The sequence below is a fragment of the Ambystoma mexicanum genome, chromosome 10, assembly GCF_040938575.1.
Source record: "Ambystoma mexicanum isolate Mex_15411 chromosome 10, UKY_AmexF1_1, whole genome shotgun sequence".
Classification (NCBI taxonomy): domain Eukaryota; kingdom Metazoa; phylum Chordata; class Amphibia; order Caudata; family Ambystomatidae; genus Ambystoma; species Ambystoma mexicanum.
The window spans coordinates 694,198,969-694,211,657 of record NC_090932.1 but is presented as its reverse complement, the minus strand read 5'-3'; the positions used below and the strand labels follow the sequence as shown (position 1 = coordinate 694,211,657).

Genomic DNA, 12,689 nt, shown 5'->3' with positions numbered 1-12,689 from the left:
TCTGCCAGCAACAGGATCCAGAAGAAACCATTTTCAATTGGTCAACTCAAATTCCCTGCATGGTGAAAAAGGGCAGTATGCAAACAACCCCTGTGATCATCACCTTGCCACAAACACCTAACAGCCACTCATCAGAGGTTTGAGTATTGGAACCAAGGTAAAAGTGCAAACATTCACTGAAGTTGTCCACATCTTTTGGCTTTCTACTGTCAATACTTGCATAGCACACTTTATCATTGTGCCTTTAGTGAAAATAAAATGTTACTCACTGTAGTAATTATACTACTCCTAGTCCTAAATCCCCTTTCCTTCATTCTGTATGGGCATCCCCGTAATCGGGAACGCTACCAGAACCTTTTACCAGCAAAAACATTGAACTTCCCCTTTAAATTTATGAAGATCGCCTACTAGCCCCGCCCTCCACCACCTCACCTCAGTCCCTTTGCACGTCGGACGCTCTTAGCAAGGTCATTGGCCAGACCTTTTTTTACATATGGTGTTGGAGGTGGGTCGTATGGAGGAAAGGGGATTTAGGACTAGGAGTATTATAGCCACTACAGGGAGTAACATTTTATTACTCCTACGTCCCATCCCCTTTCCTCCATCTTGTATGGACGATTGCAACGTACCCCTGAGATTGGGAGCAGGATGTGCACAACCGAGATGCAGCAAACAGGTTTCTTAGCAGTGTCTGTCCGAATTCTGCATCCGCTCTCGAGCTGGTATCTAGTGAGTAGTGCTTGCAAAAGGCTAAAGGGATGGTGCAGTTAGCTGCCTTGTTGATAATATCCCAGGAAGCGTGTCTTTGGAAAGCAACTGCCGTGGCTTTGGTCCTTACCGTGTGTGCATAGATTCCCCCACGGACAGTCTTATTCTGCACCCTGTAGGATTCGTCAATAGCAGAGACCATCCAATTGCCAATTGATGCTTTGGACGTCTGCAAACCCGGAAAGGCCCCACCGAATGTGAAAAAGAGGAACGTTGTTTTCCTGATTTCCTTTGTGTGTGAGAGGTAGAATTTGTGGACTCTGCAGAGGTCCAAAAGATGTAGCCCCTTCTCTGCTTCAGATGGAGGGTTTGGGAAAAACACTGGTACACATATTTCCTGCTTCAGATGAAATGAGGAGACCACATTTGGAAGGAATTTGGGTTGCTTCCTAAGGACTACCTTGTCCCTGTGAAATATTGTGACAGGTTCAGATGCCGAGAGTGCCTGGTTCTTGCTAACCCATCTGGCGTCGTAATGGCTATGAGGATAGTTTTGAGTGTAGCCCATTTGATATCAACCAACGCCATTGGTTCAAAGGGCTTACGGTCTAATGCCATCAGGGTCCCAGGGACGCCCATACAGGATGGAGGAAAGGGTACGGGACGTAGGATTATTGTGAAACCTTGGCTAAAAGAGGGCAAGGTGGATGTGTGGTGCTAATGTATAAGATTGTGTTCTGTTTATTCTTTTAACTTGCTATAACAATTAACTGAAATTGATTTGCAAAAGGGTAAAACAGTTCATTTTGGCCAAATGCAAATTATATCCCAAAATAAAATACAAACGTGTGCCAATAGTTGCCTTTATTTTGAGCTCAGGCTCTCGTCTCTTAAACAGGGAATGGCAGTACCATATTTAAGAACGCCAGAGCTTCCGATTTATATATGGGAGTACTGTCCATCACTCCAAAACCTTTTAAGTATTTTCCAAAAAATGTCAAACATATTCAAGATGTTTAAAGAGAAAATGGAACATGTATTTTTAATGTACATAACTCTGTTGTGTCAGCCAAATTTAACCTATCAATATACCAAAAAACGAAAGGGAACGTAAAATACGCATAATAGAAAGGTGTAGAAAAATAAAACATTTATCTTGAACATTCTGAAAATCTAACCCACATTCATCAATAACTCAATGTAAAAACAGTGTTAAATGCAGTCCACCTACATTGATGCCCAGCATCCAAAGGAAAATCAAGAGCCAATTGAATGTTCATTTTGATACAGGTTATAAAACCATCACTGCATATTGTTGCAACAATGTCCCGTTTAAAAGTGGGAGGAAGATATGTATCAAATGTACAATTGTCCTCCCTGATAGCAGTAGATGATAGTCAAATATAGAAATACACAGGGCTTTAAGTGGGGTAAGAAATTGAGGGGGGGCCCTCATTTGGGGGCGTGGCTTGTGGGAGGGGCGTGGCCTAAAAAGTACGCAAATCGTAGGGTATACACACAGATATATATAAATGTTATATATTTGTGTGCATACCTTACTATGGTGTGTGTACTATGCAAGCCATCTTTTCTAAACATAGAGATATGTAACATTCATACGTTTGTAAAAGATGGCTTGCATAGTACACAAACCATAGTAAGGTACGCACACAAATATATAACATTTATATATATTTGTGTGCATACCCTACGATTTGCCTAGTTTTCAGGCCATCTTTTTTTAAAAAAGATTTCGGGTTTATAAAAGATGGCTTTGAAAGTACACAATTCAAGCCATCTTTTATAAAGCTTTGACTACGGACAAAATTGTCCGTCGACAAAGCTTTATAAAAGATGGCTTGAAATGTGTACTTTCAAAGCCATCTTTTATAAACGTCGAGGAATCCCCAGGTTCGCCGAGGGTTAAAGACGCCTCGGCGACCTGGGGAAACAAAGGGACAGTAACTGCCTCTGGTGACCTCTCGCGCGAGGGGTCACCAAAGACAGTTACTATGACTGACAGAAGTGGCAGCCAGTCACAGCGTCGCTGTGGCTGGCTGCCACTTCTGTCGGCTCGCCTGACTTCATGCATTCCGCCAATGTTGTGGTTGGACGGGGGCCCCGGCAGGGCCCCGGCTCAGTGCCACTTTTTGGAGACTGCCGGGGCCCGGCCCCGGCAGGCCCCGGCCCACTTTAAGCACTGGAAATACATCACCAATCTCAGTCTCATTTGAATCCTTCAATATACTTCATAAACACCTTTATCTCATAAAGTCCATCCTAAAGTGGAGCAGCTTGATAGGGTTCAAATGAGCCAGTCCACTTCATCAAGAGTAAATCTAGCATGATCAGTGCTACAAAACGATACAATCTAGCCACATGTCCTCGCCCACTGGCCATCAGCGGGACCCAAGTGCTACAGACTCATGTTATACACAGAGAAAGGGAACAAGTAAAACAAATATGTCCTCTGCCCAACAAGCCGCTGGATCCAGCGTTGTATCATGAGATGAGTACCGTGCTGGAAATTCCTAGTACAGATCTTTGAAGTAGGGAAACGCAAGAGGCCTATGTTATGCAACCTACCATATACCTTGCCTTTGCATGTTGATCGCTGAGTGGCGTGTCTGTGCACTGCCTCCCACTGTGATCACATTTCACCCACAGAAAGCATTGGCCCAAACATAAGTGTTCATCCTAGAAGTCATTTCTCTAGCACCAGAAATCCTATTTATTTATTTATTTTTATTTTATTGTTCATTTATAACATGCTTAATACCAGCGAGTGGTTTCTAAGCACGGGATCGGGATTCGGTCCTGTGTTGCATGCGTTGTCTTGCTTCCAAGAAAAACGTGTTGCCCCTGAGCTAACCTTCATGAAGTCCCACCGGTCATTAACCAGTGAGCTCCACCACCTCTCACTGCGCTAAGAAGGAACTACCCCTGCGGTAATCAATCTGTCCATACAGTTAACATTGGGCCTCATTACGTGGTTGGCGGTAACCCGCCGGTGCTACTGATGGTTGCCGCTGACTTCGTAACACTGTTTTTTCGCCACCTGATATCCTAGTGCCAAAGGGATATTACAAGTACCGGCGGCCCAGGAAGTCATGCAGTGGGAACTGTAAGTGCCCATTCCTGTGGAGTCCAATAGGACTCCACAGGAATGGGGACACGGAAGCACCAGCACTGTTGCTAATGGTGCTGGCGCTTCCGTGAAAACCATGCCTACTTTGTCAGACCTGCCGTGAGCACTGGCCCCTACAGGCATTCTTGTAGTCTGGCAGTCCAAAAAGGGTGCTGGTATGTTGCTACCGGCACACTTATTTCCGAACCGCCAGTCTTGTAATGAGGCCCATTGACTCCATCGCAAATCACTGTCAACACTCATTAATGCCCTAAGTGGGAGTAACCCCAATGTCACCCTGAAACCTTTCCGTTGGAAGGAAATGTTTGCAGTAGTAATTTAACCCGACTCCAAAGACTGCCACCCATAATTACTCACTAACCACTTAGCAGAAGTTACCACCAGCATTAATCACGGGCGAGAGTACGGATTTCCTCAGCACCAGGAATTCATTCTGCATCTAGAATGGCTAATGCACCACCAGGGAAAAAGCACAAGCAGAGAGACCCACAAGCAATAACCAGAACTCACTACCAGTTGGATTATACCTTTGCGGGATCATCAACCAAACCAGCGATCACTGTCACTGGAGGAACTCCACTCCAGCAATAATGACCATCTACCAACAGGAAGAGCCCATCAGTAATCAACTCCCCAGCAACAACAGCCCCTGCACCAGTAATCATACTGTCCATGCTGTAAAAACACAGTGCATCTGGCATTAAATATTTACCAAGCAGAAAACATTGTCCAAGTATTTTCTTGAGCAATAATTATTGCCCACTGTGGGAAACCCGTTGACCACAGTGTTAGATCCCAAAAGCAAGTATTTATAATTGGTTATTTATAACACGCTTAATACCCAAAGGTTTCTAAGCACGGACCCAGGGATCAAACCTGTGTTGTTCCGCATCGTCTTGCTTCCAAAGCAAACATGTTGCCCCTGAGCTATCCTCCCAAGACCCAGAGCTATCCTCTCAAGTAGGTTTCTCCCATTCAATTCTGCTGCGGATGCTGAGATGATCAGAACAAGACTGCGTCCCTCGGAGTGTCTCAATGACTCGCTCTCAGTGACGCTCGCAGTTCATTCTGATTTTGCACACTTCGGGATACATTATGAGTTTGAAGGCAGTTTTAAAGTACTTCTAAGGAATTTACTGTCAAATGTGATAACTGTTACAGCCACTTCAGCCTTCAAATTTATTACAAAATTAGGAGTTGGGTAAAGATGTGTAATTCCTCATTTTTCAGCATCCATAAGACTCCATGGGGATTTTTGTGGATTTACGGTGAGTGGTAATTCTGCTATGGTAATTCCACCAATTTTTCAGGGTAAAGTAGAGGATTTACCTCCAGTTATATGCTGGGGATAAATCCTCCACTCCACCTCTAAATTCGTAGTTCAGCTGTGCAGAAATGTGCAGTAAAATGGTGGTTATTCCATTAACAGCATTTTACTGCCATTATTTCCCATAACAACGATTGTGAAATGAGGCCCGTAGTGTTTCTTCGGACAGTTATTTATAATGGCTAAGTCACTACCTCCAACGCTCTCTTCCTAAACATCTCCCTTCATGAGCTCTCCGCTCATCCACTTCCAACTCTCTGAGGCTCAGTCGCTTTTCCAAGCAGAGAGTCGGGTGCAGATCTAACTCCTCGGCTGGGGCCTCCCTCTGGAACAGCCTCCCTGCCTCTCTCAAACTTGAGCAGAACCACCTCCAGTTCTGGAAGCAACTCAAGACCTTCCTCTTCACGTCCGCTTTCTCTCTTCCTCTCCCATGCTCATGACTCATCTGGTAAACGCACTGGTCACCTGACCACCCTGTGAACCTAGACCCTCAGGTCCTTGCATGTCCAGTTGCACCTTGCACTGCCCCTTGGCTCCCCCAGCACTAGTGGTCTGTATCTGTAACACTACAGTCCCCTCTCTCTGCGCTTAAGAGCCACCCGTTGGATGAACTTTCCTTTACCTGCACTGAGCCACTAGCTGGCTGCACTTTTGATTACCTGCAGTTATCCAACCCCACCCCCGCCCCCTTTTTGGCACTTCTCTCGTTTCCCTTCCCCGCACTTGCGGAATCTGAATGACACAAGGCCTAGTAAGATCGTTGTTTTGACCTTCCTCTGTTCCCCCCCGTTTTGCCACGCATAGAAACACTTGTGTACAGGCACGTTATAAATGCCATGCATATAATATCAAATCACTGCTCTAGTACCTGCCTGATTGATATCAAACTCGCTGGTCCCATTGTGTTTCTCGGAGCAGGGACTTTTACATGAGTCCCCTGCACAGCCATACCTCACTCATTCCTTCCAAATCAGTGTCTTGTTTAAGTGGTATCTCTTTACAAGTGAGCATATCATCACCCAGGAAGAAAGGCATAGGGCCATAGAATCAGGAAAAGGAGTAACAGAAAAATAAATATTGTTAGAGCAGCACTAGGCCTGCAATTGGATATTTCCCTCTCCCTCTCACTCTCTCCCTTTCCCTCTCTCTCTCTCTCACACACACACGTAAATACAGTCACAAACACACATTAATTGGACCCAGCTAAAGTTGAAGGATGGCAAGATGAAGGTTATTCCATCTGGGTTCTGGAAATGTAATTGACCAAATGAAAGGTAAGGTTTTGCTAGCAGCTGTGACAGCTGATCAACATCTCTGGAAATACCCCATGAACAGCTTGGGGCCACAGTCCATCATCGCTTTCTCTTTGGAAGCGTATCAAAGAGTCTGCAGGATGAAGGTTTGCTGCGGCTTTTGATCCAGCACCGGAATTCGTCTCTCATCTCAAACCGAGAGAATAAATCACATACTAATTTAGCACGAGTTTCACTCTGGGTCCAGCGATATCACTAGCCCGCAAACAGTCCTTGATTGCGATTATGCATTTCTTATTGAATTTTGATTCAAATTGGACATTTCTGCTTCCACACCCAGCATCCAATGCAATCTGCCGTCTCTACTTCTTCATCACCCTGGCGGGGGAGGCGGGGCCAACAGGAAGCTCAAAAGGCCACCAGCGGGTGGTGCCTGGTGAAAAGATGCCGCACATGTAGACCCACATTCTGGACTCACTTGGGCAGTCAAAGTCTCCAAAAATGTAGAGACGGGATTGAGCTGCCTTTGGTGTGTGTGTGTGAGTTCCCACATCGACCATTTCTCCCCATCACCCACTGCACTCCAGCCTTGGTAAGAGTCAATCGCATTGATCACCTATTCTGTATGTCCCAATCAATCCAGGGGACTGTTATCTGTTCAGAACAACTTCAAGCTGTTTGGGTGTTTGGGTGGTATGTCTGATATGCTAGGTGAGCACTCAGACCATACACATATGGATAGATGCGGTAGACATGGCAAGCATTTGCTGTCTCAGGACTATGCTACTTATGCTTGCTGGTTCAACAGCTCCCATCTGCGTATACTTAACAACCGCTGGCATACATCTCAAGGAGAGGAGGTATTGTATAGTTGTATTGTAGTAGTCCTTTATATGGCGCCTTTTCCCATTTGGATGGTCACAACGCGCTTTGTGGTAGGAACGCCCTCGGGGACCAAAGTCCAGGAATGGAAAAGTTCTAAGAGAAGGCTTAAGATGTGTGTGTGTGTGCATTTGACCAGGATTAGGACATAGGAGGGCTGGCTAGGCCCCCAGTAAGCTACCCAAGAGGTCAGACATGTGGACGGGTGCCGTGGGAGGTCACGACAGAGGGCTAGTGCAGGAGACTCCATATGTACCCAGATAGACCAAAATCTGTCACCAGACTGCAATGCTGGGCCCATTGGGGCATGTTAATTCTTGGGGTACTGGACATAATAGAAGGAGGCCACAATGAGCACTGGGGACAGAGGGGGACATTGGGCCTGATTATAAGTTTGGGGGTAGCCTTGCCAGTAAAACCACAGGCTGCCGCCAAACTTCCCAACAAAAATTCCGGTACACGCAAATGGGCAATTACTGTGTCATTACGGCCCTGCCGGACCAAGTAATTGCCCATTTGCGGGCGCCGGAAATGGAATGCTCCACATTCCCAATTGAGCTCCATAGGGCTCAATGGGAATGGGGAGGTCGGATGCACCGGCACCATTCAGAATGGTGCCGGTGCATCCGACATGCTGTGCTCGCGGGTGCCACTCTAGAAAGGCACCCGCGAGCACAACTCATAGTTTGCCGGTCCGTGAACTACAGTACCCGCAAGTTTACCGGTACCATAGTTCCCGGACCGGCAAACATGTAATGAGGCCCATTGGGTGCTTTTGGAAGCTGCATGCGGGCTGGTTTGCAGCCTCATGAGTGACCCACAAATATCCACAGATAGAGAACGTTTGCCGCTGTGCCCTGCGAACATTCACGGGGCACTTTTGGGGAAGTTTACCTACCCTTATTCATGACATTACAAATGAGATCATCAGTGACATCACCAGAGGCATGTGCGGGTTGCACACAGCCCCTCCTCGCTGCTTTCTACTTTAGTCAGCACATTTTGAAACAGACGCACACAAAATATTGTAATTATGTACACTACCTAACAATTACAGCGATTGTTGTGTAGTAGTGGTATAGTGTGATTTAAAATAAAATGCGTAGTGTTTGGGGACTTTGTTTAGAGCCAGTGTTTGCAGTAACCTTAACTTCGGTATTTCTAAAGTTTGTGGTCTTAAGTTCATGGATACCTTAACTACTTGTTAAAAATGGTCACTGCATTATCCTTATCCGTGGCCATGTCTGCACAGATCCTTTTGTTGGTGGTACTTGTGTGTTCTGTGCTTGCTTGCGCTATCTGTATTTCTCACACCATTCCCACACAAATCCGGCTGTTGCTGGTGCATGTCTGTGTTTTGAGCATGTGGCCTCTGCACATTATACTTAACTGTGTAGTGTAGGTGTGTGGGTGTGTCATGCTGCAGATTCCGGATTCAAATATTCATAATGGAATTAAGTCTACATACGCAATGGGGGGGGGTGTGTGTCATGGCGTGGCTTCTGATTCAGATGTTCTCAGAAGGGACAAGGTTTATGAAGTAATGAGTGCATGTGTCTCATGGTGGTGATTTCCCATGTAATCAACATTCGTATGCGTGTTTGTGCAAATTCGCTATAGTGTACATATGTGTGAGTATGCTTAGCTCACAAGCGTAATCCGCATCCATAAACATGCTCATTAGCATGTTTGTGTAACTTTGCCTCAGCTGCACATATCAGAAACTCTAAATAACGTTCCTCAAACTTTAAAAAGTGAATATCAGGTGCGTGGCCAGTCACCAATCAAGATGGCCGCTCTCTAGAGGAGCTCTGTGGATCCCGGCCAGGATATGCCCCTGACCGTCCCTGGTGGCGATTCCTTGCCTCCCGGATGTGCCCCTACATCGGCAGAGACCCCGGTCTGTGAGAGGAGCAGAATCTCTGCTTGATCTTGTTATCGGCTTTGAGGAGCAACGCGGTGAGCCTAGAGAGCCGCATGGTCGACTGCTTACAGAGGGGGAGAGGTGGCCGGGGTGGCGCTGTGTCCCACGCCCTTGTGGCTGAGAGGCAGAGGCCCGGTGTGCTGGAGTCCGAGGGTGCCTCGGCAGAACTGTCTTGTCCAGAGGGGGACCACTGGTAGACGCAGTGACTGGCTCTGTGTGATGTCTGCCGTGGAACTCGACTCGTCTGGAGCGGATGCCTGGTCTCAGGCACTGGAGAACAAAAAAGGGCTCCAACCACAGATGAATTTAAAGACACTCTCCTAATGTCGGAGTGTCCATATAATTCTATATGAAAACTTGAGGGTAGTGCTTCAAATAGTAAGCCAAATATCCTTTACATGCATTATTAGGTCAACAAACGTGATAGAAGAAGGTACACATCCCTCATTCTTAATTTTTCGTTCAATTCAATTTATTGATTTTAGATATTAACCAAAACATATATAGAAATAAGTAAACAAATAAACATAAGTCCACTAGTTGGACAAGCAATTTCACAATAGATACTTTTGCTGTTCAATATTCACACAGTTAGTTGGTTAGTATCATCTAGTGGTGTAAGAAAACATATTTGTGCACAGTAAGTGGAAGAAAAACCAGGATATTTTCAGTTTTAACAGCAAGTTGTCTAGTTGTTCTGTGACACAATTCGAATAAATATGCTGGCCAATTATTTGGTCCCCATATGCTAACAAAGGCTAGCTTGTAACTCTGTTTACAGTTGGATGTCCAACGAGTACAGTTCAATAAATCAGGGAAATTTCAATCAGAGTAGAACCGAATTGGTGTATCCAAAACGATGCTTGTGAAGAATACACAAAGACCAGGGGAAAATATGAGGAAAATCAAAGGGGAGTAAGCCCGATATGTTAGTCCACTGATACGGCCAGGTGTTCAAGTAACCCAGCTATATAAGATGGGACGAAACAATCAGGTCTCAGGCAAGCATCTACCTGCGCCGGGAGCCCGAAGTAGTGGACATAAGAGCGCACCGGAGCTCGGTGCTGCAATGCAGAGTGCAGTGTTGTTGGTGTGTTGTGGAAGGAGCACACTGTCCAGTGAGCCTGGCGGGGGTGGTGTGTATTGTCTGGTGGACTGCCCTCCCCCTTGAGGACTGTGAGAGCCATGCAGGTCCGATTATGCGTGGCCTGGCAGGAATGAGTGGGCTACGGTATGGAGGTATCCCGATAGGGATTCACAGCTTGGAGTGCAGCCTGGGGCCTGTTGCCGTCTCTTCTCTCTCCCTCCCCTGCTAGGAGTGTGGGGCCAGTGTCGTGGAGCATCGTGGATTGGAGCTGTGCACCCGGAGGCTTGGATGGGTGCTGGGCCTCACTAAGGAGCAGAAGGTGGGTGCTGTGGGCCCGGCAGGTCCACACCCCTGACAGTTGAGGGCTGAGGTGAGCGCTGATGCTGATTGCCTGGCTGGGTGGAGGCTGGTGACCCCTTAAAGTCCCCCTCCTACTGGGATAGTCTGATGAGAGGTCTGAAAGGTAGAGGGCCCGCTGTCTGGAAGCTTTGGGGCAACTAAACCGTGCGCCTTAACACACAGGAGTGTGCTTTGCATAGCCTGGGGGACGGCTGGCACCTGCATTTCGCCCCGTAACGCTCAGAAGAAGCTGCGATCAGTGACTTCCCTTTAGACCCCCCCCCCCCGTGGCAGAGTCTGGGTGTATTGATGGTAGGGGTAAACCAACGAGTGAGAAGATGGCAGCAGCAAAGGAGGTGGGAGCTGGTTCCTCCCCTCTCACGAAAACAGATCTGCTAGAATGCATGGCCATCCCGGAGGAGAGGATCTCTACCTCGGTCAGAAAGGAGATCGCGGCCACAACAGAGGGGCTTCAGAAGTCTTTGGATGGGCTCTCTAAGAACCTGAGGCAGATCAACACAAGACTGGGAGATGCTGAGGAGTTGATTCACTCCCTACAGAAGGACATCATACATTTGCAGGCGGAGCTAGCCAGAGCCAAACACGAATGGAAGAACTTATCTCCACTATCGAAAATTTGGAAAGTAGACACAGCCGGGAGAACCTCCAAATTCGGGCACTTGAGGAAACGGCTGAAGGAACTGACTTGAATGCATGGGTTCTTCACTTCTTTAAGGCTACTTTTCCTGGCATATCTGCAGACCCCATTATTCTGGACAGAGTCCACAGGGTTGGACCCCTCACAAAGAATCCCTGAGGGCAACCCAGAGACATCCTAATGAAATGTCATGCTTTCACGGTCAAGGAGGAGATCCTGAGGGCCTCTAAATCAATGGGGAGATCTCTTATGGCACAAAGAGAAGCGTCTAGCATTCAGGCCAATTACAGGGAAACTCTGGCAGGAGTAGGTTCCATATATCGGTTGGCCTACTTTTCACTTGGGAGAGTAAACAGTGGCACTGTACCGCACCTGAGGAAGCTGCCATGGTCCCGGGGATTTCTCTGGAGCAGAGCAGGGATGAGAACCCTGAGAGAAGATAGGGACAAGTGCAAGGAAGGGGTTTTAGGGGAGGTGGGGGCCTGGGCAGGGTCCCACAGGATGATGGGATGTGCTCGGGGTGATGTGCACGAGGGCTGTGTCTCTGCCCTTTCTTTATTCTGATTGCAAATATGAGCTCTGGAAGATGGTTGGGGGCGGCGTCTTGCTCGGGGGAGGAAGTGGCGTGTTTGTCTGATTTGGAAAGGTGATTCCTGGTAGGACTAATCTGCTACTAAATGCTTGGTTGTGGTTCATGTTTGTGCTTATGTTCCTTCATGTTGTTTGTTTGGAAAGTTGGAAATAGCGCCGTCATTTGGGAGGTCACACAATGCTGGTGGTAAGGGATTCTCAAAAGTGGTTCACTTGGGGTGCAGACTGGCGCATCTAGCTGGCACTATGCCCCTCTCGAAAACATTATAGAAGTGAGAGGTTTGACCCACAATGTTAGTGGCCTGAACTTCCCCAGAAAAGAAAATATACTGTTGCATAGGCTGAAGCGTCAGCAAGTGGACGTTGCGTTCCTTCAAGAGACACACTTGCGCAGGGTGGGTATGGAGCGGCTAAGCACTAGAGAGTTCCTGCAACAGTTCTTCTCCGCACATTGCCTCTTGAAGAGGGTGGTGGTTATCCTAATTGAGAGGAGGGTCCAACTCCAGGTTGAGAGGGTGAAATATGATAGGGAGGGGCTCTTTCATTTTTGTGGCACGTTTCTTTGGGGGCTCTCACATCACTCTAGCGTCTATTTATGGGCCGAATACGGGACAGAATGATTTCCTTTGCTCAGCGCTTGGGGAGCTACTGGCATTCTCTATGAGGCATATCCGCGGGGATCTGCCTATGGACCCCAGCCTGGACGAGTCCAAAGGGGATTACTGGGGAAGGGTACAGCCCTCTAATGTCCTGCCCCAGCAGCTAGCTGATT

General features: G+C 47.2%; 1 protein-coding gene across 1 annotated transcript in view; it reads right to left on the bottom strand.

The window, feature by feature from the left end:
- DNER (delta/notch like EGF repeat containing) overlaps positions 1-12,689 on the bottom strand; it is a 1,567,341-nt gene that overhangs the window by 1,516,530 nt on the left and 38,122 nt on the right. The window lies entirely within an intron of this gene.